General features: G+C 40.2%; 1 long non-coding RNA gene across 1 annotated transcript; it reads right to left on the bottom strand.

Moving 5' to 3' along the window:
* Positions 1-3,815: 3,815 nt before the first annotated feature.
* Positions 3,816-7,334, bottom strand: LOC146400858 (uncharacterized). Its single transcript, XR_014812660.1, has 2 exons — positions 7,168-7,334; positions 3,816-3,910 (listed from the first exon to the last, which is right to left on the bottom strand). It is a non-coding gene; the product is annotated as an uncharacterized LOC146400858 (long non-coding RNA).
* Between the last annotated feature and the right edge of the window lie 1,210 nt (positions 7,335-8,544).

Raw genomic sequence — 8,544 nt, 5'->3', positions numbered from 1 at the left:
GGATAGTTCTTATGATGGCTTAGACTTTAACTAGCCACATTCTCACCTGAAGAAAAAAACCTAGAGAGCAGGCCTCATGGATAAGTTGACTGTTTTTTCCCCTTGAAATCTTGAGGATTAATTTGTAATTACATTAGTAGGTATAATAATTAATATTGTGTAAATGAAATATAACAAATGATCACAGTAAAACTATATACAAGGTAAGTCATTTCTGATGCTACCCTCCAAATAATAATGGTTATTTTTACTTAGGTGATCTCAACATAAATTAGGTACCACATGTGTACTTATAGCAACCTTTAGTAAGTGTTTGTTGTAAACAGACCCTACGAATGCAATCAAATAAAGAATACATATGGAGCAGAGTTCCTATCATGGCTCAGTGGTTAACGAATCTGACTAGGAACCATGAGGTTTCGGGTTCCATCCCTGGCTTTTCTTAGTGGGTTAGGGATCCAGAGTTACCATGAGCTGAAGTGTAGGTTGCAGACATGGCTTGGATCCCACGTTGCTGTGGCTCTGGCTTAGGCCGAAGGCTACAGCTCCGATTGGACCCCTAACCTGGGAACCTCCATATGCTGCGGGATCAGCCCAAGAAATGGCAAAAAGACAAAAAAAAAAAAGAATACATATGGAGGTCTTTGTGGCACAGCAGGTTAAGGATATGGTACTGTCACTCTAGTGACTTGGATCCCTGCTGTGGTGAAGGTTTGATCCCTGGCCCAGGAACTTCCACATGCCTTGGACATGGCCCCTCCCACCAAATTAAAAATACAAATGAAGATTAGAAAATATATGTTCCTATATTTACTGGGAAAATGTCTTACTCAATATCCAATTTACCACTGGCTTTTTCATTTTTGTTACTTCTTGGTCAAATAGAAATATTACTTATAAAACCAGCATTATATTCCTTAACTCAGACGTACATATAAAAATAGTCTACTGATTTTAACTCAATAAACGTTATTGAATAGTGATTATGAACAAAAAATTGTGTAGAACTCTGTATACATCTGTATGTTATATATGTACACATATATACATACATATATAGTATATATAGTACATATATATATGTAGTATGAATAGTTGTGTGGGCACATAGGTAGATAGATACAGGATCTTGGTTTTTTTCTTTTTTTAATTGATGTATAGTTGCTCTACATTGTTGTGCCAATGTTGTGATACAGACCCTTGTTTTACTTTTTAAAAATTTTATTAATGTATTTACAATGTTCCTTTGGTTTCTGCTGCACAGCAAAGGGACCCAGCCAAATATGTTTAGGCCCTGGTTTTAAATGCAGTGGGGAAAACAGACTAAAGCGCATATATAAGAAGCAGGGACCGCCAAGATCTCTTTACAGTGATGAGTCTCAGCCCCCTGCTGTCCTTCTGACCAGTGGGGATATATCTGCCCTAGACCCTGGGATTTGCTTGAACAGGTCTCTTAGAGCTGAGACTTCAGCTTGGTGTTTTCTAATTCCATCGAGTTTATTCTGAAGAAAAAATTATTTTGTGGGGGACCAAGCTGCCTTAAAGCCTTGGATACGTTATTAACAAATAAATACTAATGTGGCTATATGCCAATTATATTACACCTAAAAAAATAAATACTGAGATGGAATCAGAGGGAAGAAACAGAATTAAATAAAATACAATAGTAACCATTTCCTTTAAACGAAGTCTAAGAAAACAGTAAAATTGCCACTTGCTAGTTTCTTTCTATGTGCCCGGTAACTCACAATTCTATGTGGTAGTTAATATTACCTCTGTTTTTTAATTTAGGAAAACACAGCTCCCGAGAGATTAAGTAATGGCCAAAGTCACATAGCTCAACAGTGACATAGCTAGGAGTTTATCAGACTGACTCTGAAGTCTTATGTTTTTCCTAAGCCAGCTATTGTTAAAGAGGAAAAAAAATTATTCTCCCAAATATCACAGCAGGTCTACTTTTCTTTCAAGTCTTCTTTCCCCAGTGTCCTTTGGTTCTTGTGACACAGGATCTCATTTGTCTACTCTGCTTCCTTTTCCTTTTGCTCTCAGTTTAGAAACAGACCGTCTTCAGAACATCCTTTCATAGCAGGTGGAAAACCAGTCAAAACCCCAGTTATAGCACTTGACATTTATTAAACACTAAGTTCAGGTATTGCCTCTTTTAAAGAAATGATTATTCAGAATAAGGCCTATTAACAAAAGATTCTAGGGTTTTTTTTTTTTTTTTTTTTTGGGTTTGGTTTTTTTGCCTTTTTTGAGGGCCGCTCCTACGGCATATGGAGGTTCCCAGGTTAGGGGTTGAATCAGAGCTGCAGCCACTGGCCTACGCCAGAGCCACAGCAACGTGGGATCTGGGCCCAGTCTGCAACCTACACCACAGCTCATGGCAATGCCCGCCATGAGCAAGGCCAGGGATCGAACCCGCAACCTCATGATTCCTCGTTGGATTCGTTAACCACTGAGCCAGGACAGGAACTCCTCTAGGGGTTTTTGGTACCTTGAGTCAGTTGATGCTCAGAGCCTTGGTTCTGTTTGTACCTAGCTTTTGCCCTCCAAGGAAAAGCTTGTTGATGTGACTACTTCTGAGTAGCTGACTAGTCAAATGCACTAATACCTGATCTTTGTAAGTATGGTCAGAGGATGTCATAGGCCACCATTCCACTTTTCGGATATCCTCAATATGAGCTTTATACTCTAGTACCAACTCAGCATCCATAGAGAATTTAGTTTTGGGGCTGCCTCATATATTTGGAGTAAATCAGTTCCTTGTGATAATTGTGTTGACACGTATTCTGAGAATTCCCTCAGGCATATAGTCCATGTTTCCAATCTTTTTTTTTTTTTTTTTTTTGTCTTTATGCTATTTCTTGGGCCACTCCCACGGCATATGGAGGTTCCCAGGCTAGGGGTCCAATCAGAGCTGTAGCTGCCGGCCTACGCTAGAGCCACAGCAACGCGGGATCCGAGCTGCGTCTGCGACCTACACCACAGCTCACGGCAATGCCGGATTGCTAACCCACTGAGCAAGGGCAGGGACCGAACCCTCAACCTCATGGTTCCTAGTCGGATTCGTTAACTACTGCGCCACGATGGGAACTCCCTCCAATCTTGTTCATTTAAAAATATTTGCCATGGAGAAAAAAATGGACTACTCATATAAAATGATCCTTTCATTTTTAATTAAATTACTATTTCATGGAGTTCCCGTTGTGGCTCAGTGGGTTATGAACCCGACTAGTATCCATGAGGATACTAGTTCGATCCCTGGCCTTGCTCAGTGGGTTAAGGATCCAGCATTGCTGTGGCTGTGGTGTAGGTTGCAGCTGCAACTCCTATTTGACCCCTAGCCTGAGAACTTCTGTATGCCGCAGGCACAGCCCTAAAAAGCAAAAAAAAGAAAAAAAGAAAAAAAACAAAAAATTACTATTTCTTGACTATATATATATATATATTTTTTTTTTTTTTTTTTTTTTGCTCTTTTTTTTTTGTCTTTTCTAGGGCTGCACCCACAGCATATGGAGGTTCCCAGGCTAGGGGTCCAATCGGAGCTGTAGCTGCCGGCCTACGCTAGAGCCACAGCAACTCGGGATCCGAGCCGCGTCTGCGACCTACACCACAGCTCACGGCAATGCCGGATTGTTAACCCACTGAGCAAGGGCAGAGACCGAACCCGCAACCTCATGGTTCCTAGTCAGATTCGTTAACCACTGAGCCACAATGGGAACTCCTTGACAGTATATTTTAATTAAACAATAAATAAGCCACTCTTTCCCAGAGGCCTATTTTAACAAGCTAATATTAATAAATGAAGAAGCTGCAGTATTTAGAGGTTTATTGGTCTGTTCTGTGTCAACATAAATATTGCGATTATTATTTTTATTCCATCACAGAAGTGTTATCCAAACGCAACCTGTATGTAGGAGAGACATAAAAATTGGTTAGCACGGACTTAATAGTGAATACAGACTAAGACAAAGCTAACCTAAGAAATGCCTCACTGCAGCAAAAACCAATCTTTGAGCTGTGCCTCCAATGGATCAATTTTTCTTGTTAGATAAAAGAATGAAGCAGAGATCATGGTGATAAAATTCACCTCTTTGTTTTTCCTTGAAAATAACTGGTAGCTCCAGTTCCTGAAGTTCTCTTGTATCTACTCAATGTAATAAACTTCTTCCTTTAATCTTGATGATGAATAGCACCTTAATCACAGGTTACACAAATGGGCACCACTTCTTTATGGTACTTGACTTCAAATCCTTTTCCTTTTGCCACCCTAGGCTTATTGACATCCAAGGTTCATGATTTTTTGTTTCTTTCAAATGCAAAGGCAGCTGTGGGGTGGGATCCTTTGACATTAACTCGACCTCATTGCATATCAGAAGAAAAGTATGTTCAAGCTCTAAGAATTGAGGGGCACAGACAATAAAATGAGTTCCTTCATTTATTGGTAATCAGAACAATGGTCCCCTGCCAGCTCCTCTCCCAGCTCTTAATAATGTGCTCTTTAGAGCTAAGAGGGCTTCTTTTGAACATCCTTTCCCAGCAATGGGAGGGGGTCCTTCCTTCTCTTTTCTGTCAAATTCAGTTTCATTCCACCAGTTTAGATAGTTCTGCCTCAGAAATTCTGGTCAGAGAAGCAGGCTGACATTCTGTCAGTGCTACTTTGTATTAAGTACTATAGGTGCTATACGATCAGACCAGAACAAGATGCTTTGTGATTCATTTATCATAAGAAAGGTGGAGGAGCTCTCTCCTATCCCAAGCTAATCTCTGCCTCTGAGCTTCCATGCCTCTCGCTTTCACCCTTCTAGGAACCCACACATCAATTGTGCCTATTTTTCTTCAGCTTTATTCAATTAAGTCTTTATCACCTGAATTCTTCCCAACATCATTTCAACGTGTTCTACTCTCACCTAATCTAATGCAAACCCTGCAAAACAACATTCACTTCTGACCTATACTTCTTTTACTACCTTATCCTTTTTTCACCTACAAAATCAAACTTCTTTTGTACTTCCATCTCCATTTCTTCACCTCTGCTTCATTCGGGTGTCTGCTATCACTACCCCAAACAATCGTGGCTAAGAATACTGAAGCCTTGGAGTTCCCGTCGTGGCGCAGTGGTTAACGAATCCGACTAGGAACCATGAGCTTTCGGGTTCAATCTTTGGCCTCCATCAGTGGGTTAAGGATCCCGCATTGCTGTGGCTCTGGAGCAGGCCGGTGGCTACAGCTCCGATTAGACCCCTAGCCTGGGAACCTCCATATGCCGTGGGAGCGGGCCTAGAAAAGGCAAAAAGACCAAAAAAAAAAAAAAAAAAAAAGAATACTGAAGCCTTCCCGCATCGATAAATCTAAGACATATTTTCTTGTTCTCATCTTGCTTGATGAGCAAATACTGACTTTAGTAAGGGCTTTATACTGTTTGAGGCTCCCTACTTCCTTCCAGAAACATTGTTGGCTCTCCTTAATTTGCTCTTAACTTTCTTACTGCTCTTTTCTCTCCTTGCAAGTTCATTTTCTTCTGCAGGCCATTCAGTGTTGTAGGACCTCAAGCCTTTTTTCTAGGCCTTCTCTTCTCATTTAAATTTGGTTCTAGCAATCTCATTCAAACCAGCAGCTTCATTTATACTGACAACTCCCAATGAATATTTCTAGTGGGGTTGATTTGCTTATGGTATATCTAAATGACAATAAAATAACACTAAAAACTATCCCCCTTTCTAATCTTGCCTCAAATCCTGTTCATTCTGGCTGCTAGGAAAATCTCTCATATATTCCCTCTTCCTCTCCATTGTCATCACCCTACTCAAAAAGTCACTCAATGTAATTTTTTGGGTCCATAATAAAATTTAGCACTAAAGATGGCTTATTATAGCTATTTGGGTTTAAAATAATATTTATTCATACAACTTTTAAAACTTGGTGTTCCATAAGCCATTGGCTTCAATTTACAAAATTTGCTATTCTCTTTCTATAAAACCTAGACACATATAAATCTAAACATTATTTTACTATTTAGTCTACAAACCTATTATTATATCCCTGAATGCACAGAGCATAGCACAGTGCCTGGAACATAAAAAGCACTTAAATGTTTGTTATATGAATTAATAATTGTTCAAAGTTCATTTCTTTTCTCTGTCATATTCTCCCAACTTCCTCTAAATAAAAATGAAAACTTCCTGTTCCCTTGTGGTACAAGGGAAAATCTGGCATTGTCATTGCAATGGCTCGGGTGGCTGCTGTGGTATGGGTTCAATCCCTGGCCCAGGAACTTCTACATGACATGGGCAAGGCCAAAAAAAATTTAAAGCTTTTCATTTTGATAGGTGTTTCTCCTAATTATAATCTCCAAGATCTTATTCTATGTATTTAGGTTTCTAATCCATTCAGGTTTGCACAATATGGATGATGGCTTTGGTTTTAAAGATGAAGGCAGGAGTAAATATCGGCAGAATCCCTTAGATGTCTACAAACTGTGATTTGTAGCAATAATCTATTAGAAAGGGCTAAACTGTTTTCCTTCTTGAATGGGAGATTTAAGAAAAAACAATCTCTAGGATTCCTAAATCTTTCAGAGAAAGTTCCCTTTTCTTTGATATTCCAGGTCCATAGAGCCAAACCAGTCACATTTTTTTCCTGTTCTTCACTTTTTTTTTTTTTTTTTAAATGAGGTAAGGGTTTTCTAGGGAACATGAACTTTCCTAAATGTATTAGACCAGAGTAAACAACTCAATTTTTTTCTTTCTTTTTTTTTTCCTTTTTAGGGCAGCACCTGAGGCATATGGAGGTTCCCAGGCTAGGGATCGAATAGGAGCTGTAGCTGCCAGCCTATGCCAGAGCCACAGCAATGCCAGATCAGAGCCACGTCTGTGACCTTACACACAGCTCACCGAAACGCTGGATCCTTAACCCACTGAGCAAGGTCAGGGATCGAATTCATAACCTCATGGTTCCTAGTCGGATTCGCTTCCACTGTGCCATGATGGGAACGCCATAACTCAAATTTAAATGCAATAATCTTACATACTTTAAACCAATTGTTGAAAACAAGGAAACAGGTCCAAAATGGAGTCACTAATGCTAAGCCTTGCATCACCAAACCTAATTACACTTTTGGGCTTTCCCAGAAATGGAATCTTAAACTAGTCAATCAAGAATTACCTGGTCAGCAGTAGTGAGGTAATCTTCCTGATAGACCTCCACCATCCCCTAAGGGAAAGTAACCTTGACAAAACCAAGCCACTTTTTGTTAGTATGACTTCCTTAGTCCACATCTTCTGTCTATAAAAGTCTTTCATTTTGTACAGTTCCTGGGAGCGCCTTTTTATCTGTTAGATGGGACACTGCCAAATTAAAAAACTGTTGAATAAAGCCAATAAAATCTTTAAATTTCACTCGGTTGAATTTTGTTTTTTAGTGCAACTCATCTCAATGTCTTTTTTTTTTGTCTTTTTCAGGGCCATACCCAAGGCACACGGAGGTTCCCAGGCTAGGGGTCAAATCGGAGTTGCAGCTGCTGACCTACGCCACAGCCACAGCCACACCAGATCCGAGCCTCGTCTGAGACCTACACCACAGCTCACGGCAACACCAGATCCTTAACCCACTGAGCGAGGCCAGGGATCGAAGCTGCAACCTCGTGGTTCCTAGTTGGATTTGTTTCTGCTGAGCCACGATGAGAACCCCCATTTTTTAAAAGTCATTATCACTTTAAGATGGATACTGAAAAGGTGATTGACATGATCTTTGGGGTTTCCTTTAAAATATTCCAGTAAAGGAAAAAAATGGGGGGATGGTGGTGGTGGTGAGGACAAATGAAACCAGAATGAAAAATGTTGATAATTTCTGAAATTCATTAAAGTTCATTCATTATACTTTTCTTTGAGAATTTCCACAACAGAAAATCTAAATTTTTTAGCTTTTTCTATTTTTCAGTCTCTGAACTCTCTTTTGCCTACTAACCTGAGCCAGGTCCTCCACACATGAGGAGGGAAACTGCACAACCAGTCCTTGGACAGACCTCTGCCTGTCCACTTGTGAATACACGAAATCCTCATGGGAGGCTTTAGTCGTTGTTACACAGGTTTCACCCCCTATCTGAAAGCAGAGAGTTCCTAAGAAACCTTTTGGAGCCAAAATGGCATAAGATGAGGAAGCAGTTATCCCAGAACATAGGTTGCCAAGGAGATAAAGCAGAGCTGCTCAAAAACACAGTTCAAAGCCGTGGCAGGGAGACGCTGAGTACAGCTTCCCAGGAGGGAGGTCGGTGGGACCACCTCAGCCTCGACCGCCGCTGCTACAAAACAAACACAATGCTATTTTCAATTTTTGCCTTTCCCCATCAAAGTGAAAATCGCATATTTCTTTCCAGTAGTGAAAACGGGTACTAATACGGATTTTTCATGAAGTGGTCTAGAGTGAACTTCCCAACAGCGGGAGGCTACCTTTAGATCTTATTAGCACAGAATGAGTATCTATATATTTCATTTTAAAACAAAGTTGGGAGTTTCCATCGTGGCTCAGTGGTTAACAGATCCG

Source organism: Sus scrofa, chromosome 8 (genome assembly GCF_054392235.1).
Source record: "Sus scrofa isolate SSC_HxYL_T2T_F1_AM1 chromosome 8, Sscrofa_HxYL_maternal_Yorkshire_Landrace_v2.0, whole genome shotgun sequence".
Taxonomy (NCBI): Eukaryota; Metazoa; Chordata; class Mammalia; order Artiodactyla; family Suidae; genus Sus; species Sus scrofa.
The sequence above is the reverse complement of the archived record's forward strand: the minus strand, read 5'-3'. Positions and strand labels throughout refer to the sequence as shown.